We start from the raw sequence: 12,252 nt of genomic DNA, 5'->3' as shown, positions 1-12,252 counted from the left end.
AGTTAACTCTAATAACGAACAAGAACGCAGATATATAGCTTTGTAGGAACATTATTTCATTTCAAGGTCCACTCAAAAAAAGTATATTCGCCATTAATATGTAAGGTGAAAAAATAACATCTCAGTACATATGCACAATTCTTACAGATAGAGGGCACTTTATACTTTTACCAATCAGGTTTCTCCAAACGGTGATATAAGGTTTTAACAGATTAAAAATTACTTTAGTTATGACAGTGAACCAATAGTTCTGTACTGACAAGTTACTCTGTAACTGCAATATATGGTATGTTGGCGTTTAATACATTCCAAAATATCTTTTTGTAAATTAAGATAGTTCTATCAATAACTATATCTCTCGTGTTAATGATACTTTTAACTTTATCTAACAGATCTGAAGGTGGGCAGCTAGCCAAAAACCAGTCATTGAAATTTAATAAACAGTGATCAAAGCCTTAAATGCCATATTTTTATTCAAAGAAGGATTGTGGCAATCCCAATAAAACAATCATGTCTAGTTTTGATAAAATTATCAGATACTTTAAGTAAGCTGTCATTAACTGTAGGATCAACTCATTGTGTAACCAATTCTTTGAAAACTAATCTAGCTAGTCTAGAAGAGAATGTAAATGACTTTAGTAAAGAACATGATGAAATGACCACACAGATTGAACAGGTTTGTGATCAGGTTAAGAAGTTGTAAGTAGTTGGTCAGGTGTATGTTGATGACTATCTGACCAAACAAGCTAAGAAATTAGAAGATGATGTATCTGAGTGGTTGAAAGCAAAATCTGTGAATGTTCAGACTCATGTTAATAGCGCGATTAATAATGTGATGCAACAATGTAGACCAGATGCACCAGTGCGAAGAATCTGAAACGATAGCTAAGCTTAAAGAAAAATTCAATTTAATAAAGGAAAATGTTATGTCTGAACTGCCTATGTGGCAAGAAAGTGTGGATACACAACTAAGTAAAAGCGATAAGAGTAGAAAATATACTTACGAATGTAACAACAGAAATTTTCCGAGAGACAGTTCCGAGGGAATTAATAGAAAAGAGAATTATGATGAACAGGGGGAAAGTCATGGACCATTTAATTATAGGTGTGTTAATTGGGGAAAGAGCCAGAATGTACATTTGGGGGGGAGGGCTCCTACGAATGTGATTAGGGCAAATAGTCAATATGTGCCAACACCGGTGCTCCCTAAACCAGAGTCTAATACTCACAATAATAATGCTGAATGGAACGAGCAAGGTTTGGAAGTTTGGGTGGTGGTGCTCGACGAGACAGGTAGCCCTCAGCCAAATAATACAGCAAACTAGAATCAGCTGCTCTGAGTCTTCCCAGCATTGCTGGTGGGGTGTTGAGAGGCCATGACAATATTAATCTGTATGTTTTAAGGTATAATGAGGGAGCAGACATTCGAGACGAACTGTTAGACAACCTGGGAAAACTACGTAATAGTCCCATGTAAGTGGTACGGGCTGTTCTTAAGGTCAAAATCATTGACGAAGATGTTGAAATTCTGTTAGATACCGGCGCTGCCTTCACTGTGTTGAATATTGGGTTGTTTAAATATTTAGCCACTAAACAAAAGTTACCTGTATTGACTGTAACTAACTGCATCTTGTCTGAAGCTTTGGGATCACACTCCGTAGTCATTAAAGCCCAAGTATTAGGGGATGTAGAAGCACAAGGGGAAATAATAGAATGTACCTTCTTGTTGGCTCCTCATCTATCTTTTCCTTTTATTTGGGGGATCGACTTTATGTGTGAATGAGACATAATGCTCGATATCGCGAAAGTGTATTCAGAACAATCAGGGTAAGATGGTTATGCTGCATCTAGTATGGAAGCTTGAATATGTGAAAAATATATGTAATGGAATAAGAGTTCAGAGTAAGGAAGTAAAATTACTTTACTTGAATAATGATTATCACCTATGTTCATTAACTGAGAATTCTGTGTCAGAAATAAAAGAATTAGTATTTCAAAAAACATGAGAGTCCGATATTTGTTGGACGAACAGAGAAGTAATTTAGCAGCTGTATTTAATGCGTATATTAATGTATTTGATACTAAACCAGGCATTATTAAAGATTATGAATGTTTTATGGATGTCTACCTGCATTAAATATATTGTAAATCCTCATATTCAATATCTTGGGCGCATAAAGAAAAAGTGGCCAAAGATAGTGGAACCAGATATTGATCGACCAATTCTTCTCGACCAGGTTCGATTAGCCTTAGCTAAAGCCACTGAACTATGTAAAAAGAAATATGACAACAAACTAATAAGAGTATGTACTTATAACATCGACAATAAGGTACTGCTAAGAAAACGTACAAAATCGTCAGCTATCAAAAGACTGAACAAGAAATGGCAACATTTGTAAATGGGTCCTTATGAAATTGAGGACATACCACATGCTGGTAGCTATGTGCTACGAGATATTGATAATATTGCTAACAAGAGGGGATTATTTCCTCATAAAAGTTTGAAAAAATTCCATGTTTTAGGGTTTAGAAAATAATTTCAAGAATCTATTCAAAGGTTGTTATTTTCAAGTCTACATAATGAAGAGAGTCTTTTCATCGTTTTTGTTTCGTAGTAATAAGTTCTCTTGGAATTTAGGTATTGTAGTTTTAAGTATGCCTCTTTTGTAAAGTCAATTCATGAGGCATGTTTTTGTAAAAACACTATGATGGACTGGGGGTTTAATAAGAGTATAGCACGGAAGAATTTTATCCCACAATGGGAAGTTAACTGTTTCCGAGCCACGATATTGAGTTGATCATAAAGAAAAGGTAACTGATATAGGCAGTGACGTGCAATATCGTGTGGACTGGAAAATACCAGTATTTAAACGAAAATGAAGAATTCTGATGCATGATGATAGAAGCTAGTAGTTGTAAGTAGGTTTCATAATTCAGAACTGATAAATTGACAGAAACTGGACTTGATATTTAACAGTTAATCTTTGCATTTAAAGAGTGCCTTACGTGTTCGGAACTGGCAATGGATGGAATCCGGACTCGCGATGAACAATTAAGTGTGTGAGTAGAAGGTACATTTCTTGTTCAGAACTAACAATGGACGGAATCTGGACTCGATGTTGATTGTGAATGTGTATCACGTGATCGCATTACTGGTTTGGAACTGCTAATGACAGAATCTGAGCTCGTAAGGAAAACTTAATGTTATGACAATATAAATGTCTAATTATGTATGTGGAACAAAACGTAATCATTCATGAAAATATCATTAGTATGATTTTATCTGTGATGAATGACAAATAGGAATGAACTGAGTAAATGAAGTAATCAATGTTGACAAGGACATCGTTGGAAATCGCTGAAGTGTCACATACACACACACACACACACACACACACACACATATATATATATATATATATATATATATATATATATATATATAATATGTGTGTGTGTGTGTGTTGTTTACAATAATATTGTTTATTCTTGGGCCTGAGGTGATACCCAGCCATTGACAAAATATATGCACTTCTTTACGTTTCACATTCTCCATACTGAGTTGTGATAAACAACTGTTCGTGTACCATCCTGAGACTGTCGCCGCCCAAACAACCCAATCGGGTGAGAAGCTGTGTCCACGACAATATTAACATATCATTGTAGTCAGTCACATTGCATAAGCTCTGCAGTCATCTGGCTGCCACTACTTTAGGCGAGCGCTGCAGACACACCCTGGCTGAGCATAATGGGCTGCAGTCGACATTGCCTCAACTGACGGAGCCAAACACCAGCTGGCAGATCATCACAAGACCCAGCTGCCAGATTTACAAAGATGGTGAATGGATACAAGAGGTGCAGGGGTCTGGACAACATTTTATCTGCAGCACGACGAGAAAACTTGCGTTTTGAACTTATGAACAAATGCATGGAGATGACAAGCAATAATGTGATGTCATTTCCGAATGATGGTACACCGCAAGCCAAAAGAAGAGGTAGGTACAATAATGGGCAACTATCACGCCAAAGCTAACGTCACCAACAAACAACTGAAGCATAGACTCAACAAGAATACCAGGATTCATTGAGTCGAATCGCTAGTTATTGAACAGGTGGCGCAAAAAACTTCAAATTTGGATAGTCGCTGTTCGGCGGGTTTGTAGATTCGCTGTTCGGCGGGATTGGAGATCTGCTGCACATCAATGAAGACAACAATGAAGAAGGTTGCGAAATATTTTATGAAATAACCTGATGAAAGTCTGTACTTTAGAAGTAATGAAATCTTATTTATGATAGGCAGACTTAATCTGCATTAGCATAGCTATGAAATATTTAAGGAATTCTAAAGTGTAAAGCGAAATATTGAAGGACTTTAAAATATGATGTGTTGTAGCATAAAAAATGACTGAAGTTTGTAAAGATCGATGTACCATTTTCCACACTTCATCCAAATTAACTCTGCACTTCAGTGCATGAAAAACATAAGAGGTAGCCCACCTCACAGCACCCACGAAAAATCCAAAATGAAAAATGTAAGAGGTAGTCCCACCTCACAGTGCCCATTAGAAAAATCCAAAATAAAAAGCCTAAGAGCATTTCCCTTGAAAAATCCAAAAAAGGAAACATCACAGTTCCCTCAGTACAAAACCTAAAGAAAGATAGTCATTGCCCTATAATCCAAGAAGAAAGCTAAAGTCTTTTCAAAAAGAGATAAATTGCTGTTAAGGGGTAGAATGATAACAGGTGTCATAAGAAAGTAACTTGTTATCATTCTGGGAGGCTGTGTAGCCGCTCTTTAGTGAGTGGGTATTCAGAAACGAATATTAGATTAAAGTCTGTAATACGATATGACCCAAGAGCCAAAAACGGTAGTTGTATTTCGAAGTAATAGTTAGTTAAAATTTTACAAATAGTAGATATTTGATATAGAGAAACGCAAAGTAGTACAAAGGGAATCCAAGGAAGACATAACAGAGCTGCATTTTGTTTTGAATATAATATGTAAACCAATGCACAGCATTATTAGATGTCTTGAGTCTTTGTTTTTAATGGTGCATGTTCGCAGTCTTCCATGGTAGTCGGAAGTTAGGGATTATAAGCCTAATTAAATATCATTCTGATAACTGGATTAGACATTGGAGTGGTGGATTTGCGATATTGGGACAGGAAATAATTGGACTTTATCATACTAAAATCTTTGGCGATTGTTGTTAAGGCGATTCTGCTATTAAACGAGACATGAGATACAGTGCCCATGAAAAGACTAAATTTGTGCTGAACAGACACTGAAAGAACTTATGATTAATATTGTGTCGTGAAAATTAAGAAGCTTAGACATTGTAAAGCCAGAGACATATTTATGATTTATCAGATATTAATGGTAAATGACAGTTTCATGGAAAATCATATCTTTGGTGATAGGAATGTGAAGGAATGTGGTATGGACTGACTGTTATTATACTGAAACGATACACACTAGGATCAACTCCTTCTTAATTGATTCCCCAGTGCCATCTCTCATTAATTTAAGAAATGAATTGTGTCAATAAAACAGAATCTATACGAAACTGTCACCATGTTTTCTAAACTGAAAAATCAGCTCGTACATCAACAAGTACATCTGTGAATATTCAAGGGTTATTCAGAAAAGCTGATCAACGTGTTGCAAACAGATAATAGGATTTAACGAAGGAATATAGATTACGAAGGTAACTAAATCAAATTATTTGGGGAACAAAAATTAGAAAAAATAGACTAGAACCCAACTGCTATGTTATTCCCGAGTAATAAATAAAATCACTGCCATTGGATCCATCGTGGTTGAAAGTGTATGAAATATCTCTGGAAATAGAAAACGAGGTCAATTTTCAACTGATAGTTCAGACAATTAGATTCACAACGTGATTCAGAGATGTTTTATGCCCGACCCACATGGCAGGGAATGGTTCTCTACTAGCTGGGACAATATATACACAAACGTTTGAGATCAGCTCCGCTGCCGGTAGGAAACGGTGAAGTGATATCTGTGCAGTTGCAACGACGGTGGGTGTGCAGGCATATAACCCACAACCAAAATCGGACCTTTTACAGTTAAGAAGGAAAAAAAGTACTACATTGACACACTGAAACACAGTTTTAATCGTTTCAAAATCGAGGAGTGAGAATATGTGACTGTGGTATGTTGAATACATGACACTTATTTGTTGTAATTGTAGTTTTCGAAACCACAAGGGATAACTGCACAGTAAAATTTCATTCTTACAGTTCTGTAAAAAAGATAACGTCTTCAAATTCAGTACTGAGAGATGGGATCTTTTTGATCATGGGAAATCGCAAAAAGCGCAATACTGCTTATTATGAAAGAAATGCTGCAGGTGGTTTTATTTCTACTTTTCCTCCACATCTCAGGTAAAATTTTAATTTAACCAGAAGCTCACATGTGAACCAACTGCATACAGTCTCTAACTGACTTTTTCACAGTAAAGAAGCAGCAGTTATTTTTACATCATTATGTGCTTCTCGCATTCTTAGTCAATGTAACTTATTTGTCTCATAACACACAATTATTAATTATCCAATTATACTATATGAACACATAAAACTTTAGTAATATAATTCTCTAACATAAAATAATAGCTAGTGAATGGAGCAGTATTCCAAAGTTAATAATTTCTTTTTCCAGAGACTGAACTGAAATGTTTCTGAATTTTACGGGATGGTCACATTTTGGATCAAGATCAGAGCAATTTACTTTTTTTTGGTAATTTGATCTCGCTGCAATTGTGAAAAAGAACACATTCAACCCCTCTTATTTTTCTGCAGGATGTGCTATGGTGTTATTTCAAAAAAAAAAAATGAAATGTCAATATTAAAAGTTTGACTGAAGTTACTTTTGGTGCAGTTTTTAAAACGTGATTACTCAGCTTGTTTCTGGAAGTTCAATAAACAATGTTGCTTGGTGAGTAATTCCTACATACAACCAAAATTTTTATGTAGGTATCTGAAAACGCATAGTTTATTATTCTTTTCAGACCCGATTTTTTATTTACTTATTAAAACAATATCAGACATCATTTTTACATTCAGGTGAGTTTCCTGACAACATTTTTCTAAGAACAAACATCATACAATCTCTAGTTTTCTAGATATTTAATGTACACAATTGTGTTCATCAGGTCTCGAGTTTCATGCCATACATTACGAAGGTTAACTCTATGGATCAGGTACGCCACTCTTTATTTCACTTTAAAACAGAAGAATTAATAAAAATAATGCCAAATTACAATTCTTATTTAAACAACAATGGTCAAAACATTGATTTTAAGGTTTCGTATGAAACTGCAAAAAAAATTGCTGTCCTTTTGGAGACATAAATGTACTTTACATTTTCTGCACTGAATTCTAGAACGCCCTGTACATTTTGCAAATTTGCAGTGACTTGGAGCTTCTACATCATGCAAAGGCAAATGGTCAATGGAATCAAACTGTATCTCTGTAGTTGGTCATAATTCTCATCTTTTTCTTGGTATGACTCTCGTGTCTGAAGCCAGTCCTTCATCAGACAGATGCTCCCTCTTCTTTTCAGCCACTTTCTTCTAGCACAGCATCAATCCATCTGCTACCCTGATATGAAAAGAAAGAAGGTCCATTTGCTTCTGCTTTGGGACAGACAGGTTGTCCGCATCTCATCTGTATGCCAACCAACTTAGCACCATGGCAAAGTCAACAGCATGAAAAATCATAGGGAAAGGCCATTTTCGAGATCTGATGAAAACCCTGTAGTAGCTTATCAATTGATCAAATTGTTCCACACCATAAATTGCATGATTATATCTTCTCACTATTTCAGGTCGTTCTACTTTCACGTATTTATAGTGTTTTTTGTCCCAACACTCAACTTCATCCACTGAGCCTTTACCAACAAAGTTTGAACACAATACAACTGGCCTATAGTCTAACCATTTACACATGGTAATGTCATCAGCACTAGTGATTTCTCTACAGTAACCTCTGGTTTGTTTCATTATTGTTTTATCATCTGAAAAAGGCAAGTTCTTTCCAAATCTGTTTTGACGGACAGTACCTGCTGCATTGATGCCTTGAGATTTCAGAACTTGAAACAGATGATAAGGTGAAAAGAAGTTGTTTAAGTATAATTTATGACCTTTACCTTTTGAGAGTGGAACAGAAAATTCTAAACCAACAGCAGGACCTAATCAAATTTTTTTACACTATGCGCTATTTAGTTCAGTTGTAGCACCTTGATACAAAAGGAAATCATGCACTATTCCACTCTTTTCACTGAAGACTTTGATTCCCCTCGACATACTACTTTGCAGAAAACTTCCCAGTGAAAGGAATAATTCTTTCACTGACACAAACATTCTCTTCTATAAAAAGTTCACTGCAGCGTTTCGAATGGCTGAGTAAATTGGCCTGACGTAAAATTTACCTTTATTTTCAGGTGGCTTTTCCAGATCGTTCACCAAGTGTAAATTTGTTAGTAATTCTAAAAATCTGTCTCGTGACATGTTTTCCCAAAACACATTTACCTTCAGGCTTGTATTCCAATACATTCATAATCTGGGAAATTTCAAGGTGCCAGTCAACATATGCAAACTAAATAGCTTCTCTAGTGCTTGAGGAGTTGACTGCTTGAATGAGGATTTGCCTCGTTGTAATGCATAAATATGAGTATGTGCTTCCATGTTACTGAACAAATCATCTGGTATACATCTTTTGAAGTGTTGCATTGGAGAACACGAGAGATTCTTCAAAATTTGGAGCTTTGTATGTTTCTGCAATGGTACGTAGAGGCTTGTGCTTCCTTTTTATGGTTTCTTTAGGTGTCACCATTATGTTGTCACACAGGTTATTCAATTCTGAGTTGTTTTCATTGCATAAAAAGTTCATTTCAGCATCCACCGCCTCTCCATCATCTTCATCTTCAGATATGGTGTCTCTACACACGTCACTCACACCCACTTTATTTCCTCCAACACGTTTTACTATTTGTGGAGCTTGCCTTTCAATAAGTGGTACACTGTCATACTCATCTGCACCCAAACTAATGTCAGAAACGCCACCATTTTCAATTATGTCCATAATCAAGTCCCAATCTTTCTCCACAGAAAGATATTCCTTATCCATATTTGTAAGTCAAAAGCCAGAAATATAAAATAAAATCATATGTACAGGTCAGTTATTCTCCTCCTTGCTGCTGGTACTGAAATTAATGGAAAAATTACCACACATAACTACCATAGCCATGCAAATATAGCTGAGACACATTTTAGGTTATTTTTCCTATTTTACACTGTTAAGGACCTGTTGTACACAAATGTGTACATTAATCTTACCTGATACATAACACAAATAAGAACTTAATGAAATTGCTGAAAATTCCACTGAAAGAATGTCTAATGTTTCCAAAAGAAGGAAACCACACAAAACATTCATAAACAAAACCCACAATGTGACTATTATAGCAATAAAGTCAACGAGTAATGGCTTCCCACAGAGAGACAACACCAGAGAGTACATTTTACTAAGTGGTTTGCAGACTGCTCACAAGAGAGCAGCAGCTGCTGGAGCATGGCTAAAAGAAACATACACAAATGTGCACAGTGGGTTTGGATGCACCTGACATTTCTTGTCAGCGAAATATTAGTGAACAAACTTTACGTACACAATTGTGACCACCAGGTCTGAAAGGGTTAACATATCAGTGCAGATTGATGAGTGAGCATTTTCTGCAGTAGAATCTGAGAAATTTACCCTGAAGGTTCGTTTTTTACTAAATCAGTCTCTCAATTTGTGACACTGATGTTGCAGTCAGCAAGCCTTGGAATATTTATCTTTTCTCTTTATTTCACAGAAACTATAACATAAAAGTTATTTCATCTGGCCTGTATCTTTCAGACTTCTACGGCTCCTTTTCAACAATACATTTTTGGTGGAGAATTCAACCAACATTCCTAAACATAAAATGCATAAAGGAAATTTCCTGTTACGCCTTTTCCTGATTTTCTGTGAACAGAAATTAAAATGGCATTAGGTTCACTAGCTCTACATCTACATCTACATACATACTCCGCAATCCACCGTACGGTGCGTGGCGGAGGGTACCTCATACCAGAACTAGCGTCTTCTCTCCCTGTTTCAGTCCCAAACAGAATGAGGGAAAAATGACTGCCTATATGCCTCTGTGTGAGCCCTAATCTCTCTTATCTTATCTTTGTGGTCTTTCCGCGAAATGTAAGTTGGCGGCAGAAAATTGTACTGCAGTCAGCCTCAAATGCTGGGTCTCTAAATTTCCTCAGTAGCGATTCACGAAAAGAACGCCTCCTTTCCTCTAGAGACTCACACCCGAGTTCCTGAAGCATTTCCGTTACACTCGTGTGATGATCAAACCTACCAGTAACAAATCTAGCAGCCCGCCTCTGAATTGCTTCTATGTCCTCCCTCAATCCGACCTGATAGGGATACCAAACGCTCGAGCAGTACTCAAGAATAGGTCATATTAGTCTTTTATAAGCGGTCTCGTTTACAGATGAACCACATCTTCCCAAAATTCTACCAATGAACCGAAGACGACTATCCGCCTTCCCCATAACTGCCATTACATGCTTGTTCCACTTCATATCGCTCTGCAATGTTACACCCAAATCTTTAATCAACGTGACTGTGTCAAGCGCTACACTACTAATGGAGTATTCAAATATTACAGGATTCTTTTTCCTATTCATCTGTATTAATTTACATTTATCTATATTTACAGATAACTGCCATTCTTTACACCAATCACAAATCCTGTCCAAGTCATCTTGTATCCTCCTACAGTCACTCAACGACGACAGCTTCCCGTACACCACAGCATCATCAGCAAACAGCCGCACATTGCTATCGACAATATCCAAAAGATCATTTATGTAGATAGAAAACAACAGCGGACTTATCACACTTCCCTGGGGCACTCCAGATGATACCCTCACCTCCGATGAACACTCACCATCGAGGATAACATACTGGGTTCTATTACTTAGGAAGTCTTCGAGCCACTCACATACTTGGGAACCAATCCCATATGCTCGTACCTTAGTTTGGAGTCTGCAGTGGGGCACCGAGTCAAACGCTTTCCGGAAGTCAAGGAATATGGCATCCATCTGATACCCTTCATCCATGGTTTGCACAGCAAACTTGAAAATTACATTCTTCATTAAAAAGTCAAAATCGTTTCTGACTTCATAATTTATAAAGGAATTAGCAAGTACACAAGAGCCCCCACGTGATTTACTTTTCCTATAATAGTCAGTTGCTACCCTGAAATACTCAGCTATATTTGCTATTTTTAAAGTATTGTTTTTCAACCAAAGTTGATTGAGGCAAATGACTATGCTTTTAGTTCTTCTCATAATCGTTTACTACCACTACTAGGGTAAGCCACAGTCCTGCATCAAATACATTCTTTTTGAGGCTCCATTTTAGTATCTCCCATTTGAGAACTGTCACTAAATATTCATCAAAGAAGTGCTAAATTTTTGCATTCAAATAAAAAAGAGCAGTTTATAAGTTTTATAGCTTCTGTTATCTGAGCAATCAGTATTATATATTATTTACACCCCAGCACAATAAGAACATATGAGTTTATGGTTTATCGTTTATGGTAGAAGGTCCATGAAATATAAGAAATTATGTATTTATACGTTTAATGAACACTAAAAAATTGTAGATGTGAACAGGATGAGAGATGATAACAGTTTCTAAACAATAACGATCTAAACAAAATTCAGAGATATAATTTACAAATTATTTTATGTAGCATATGGCTAATACAGACATATCATCAAATTAAATTACATATACATATGTACATATTGAAACACAAGAAACTTAAGTTTATCTTTACAACTGTTTGGACTCTGCTATTCACTCCAACTGACATCTAGTGGTAGCTTCAAACTGGGCAGCTGAGACTGTCCAGTATAGTCTGCTCCCTGTCGGAAGAATTTGCAACCTACGTGCAAAAGTGGATCTCCCAGGTCCTTTGTGCACGCAGGTAGGATTACCCGTTGTAACGGATGGGCGTGTATGTCTTCCAGCTAAGCCAGGAGCGGCAGTTGGCGCACTGCCTGTGCAAGTTGTAAGGTTTAATGTAATAAACACTTATACCAGACAACTTGTTACATCTAGTTATTGTGAGTGGGAATAAGGGGAGGACAGTAAGTCCTCTCGCACTATACATTCACACTC

This window comes from Schistocerca nitens, chromosome 4, assembly GCF_023898315.1.
Source record: "Schistocerca nitens isolate TAMUIC-IGC-003100 chromosome 4, iqSchNite1.1, whole genome shotgun sequence".
NCBI lineage: Eukaryota > Metazoa > Arthropoda > Insecta > Orthoptera > Acrididae > Schistocerca > Schistocerca nitens.
Note: the sequence above shows the minus strand (reverse complement) of the source record.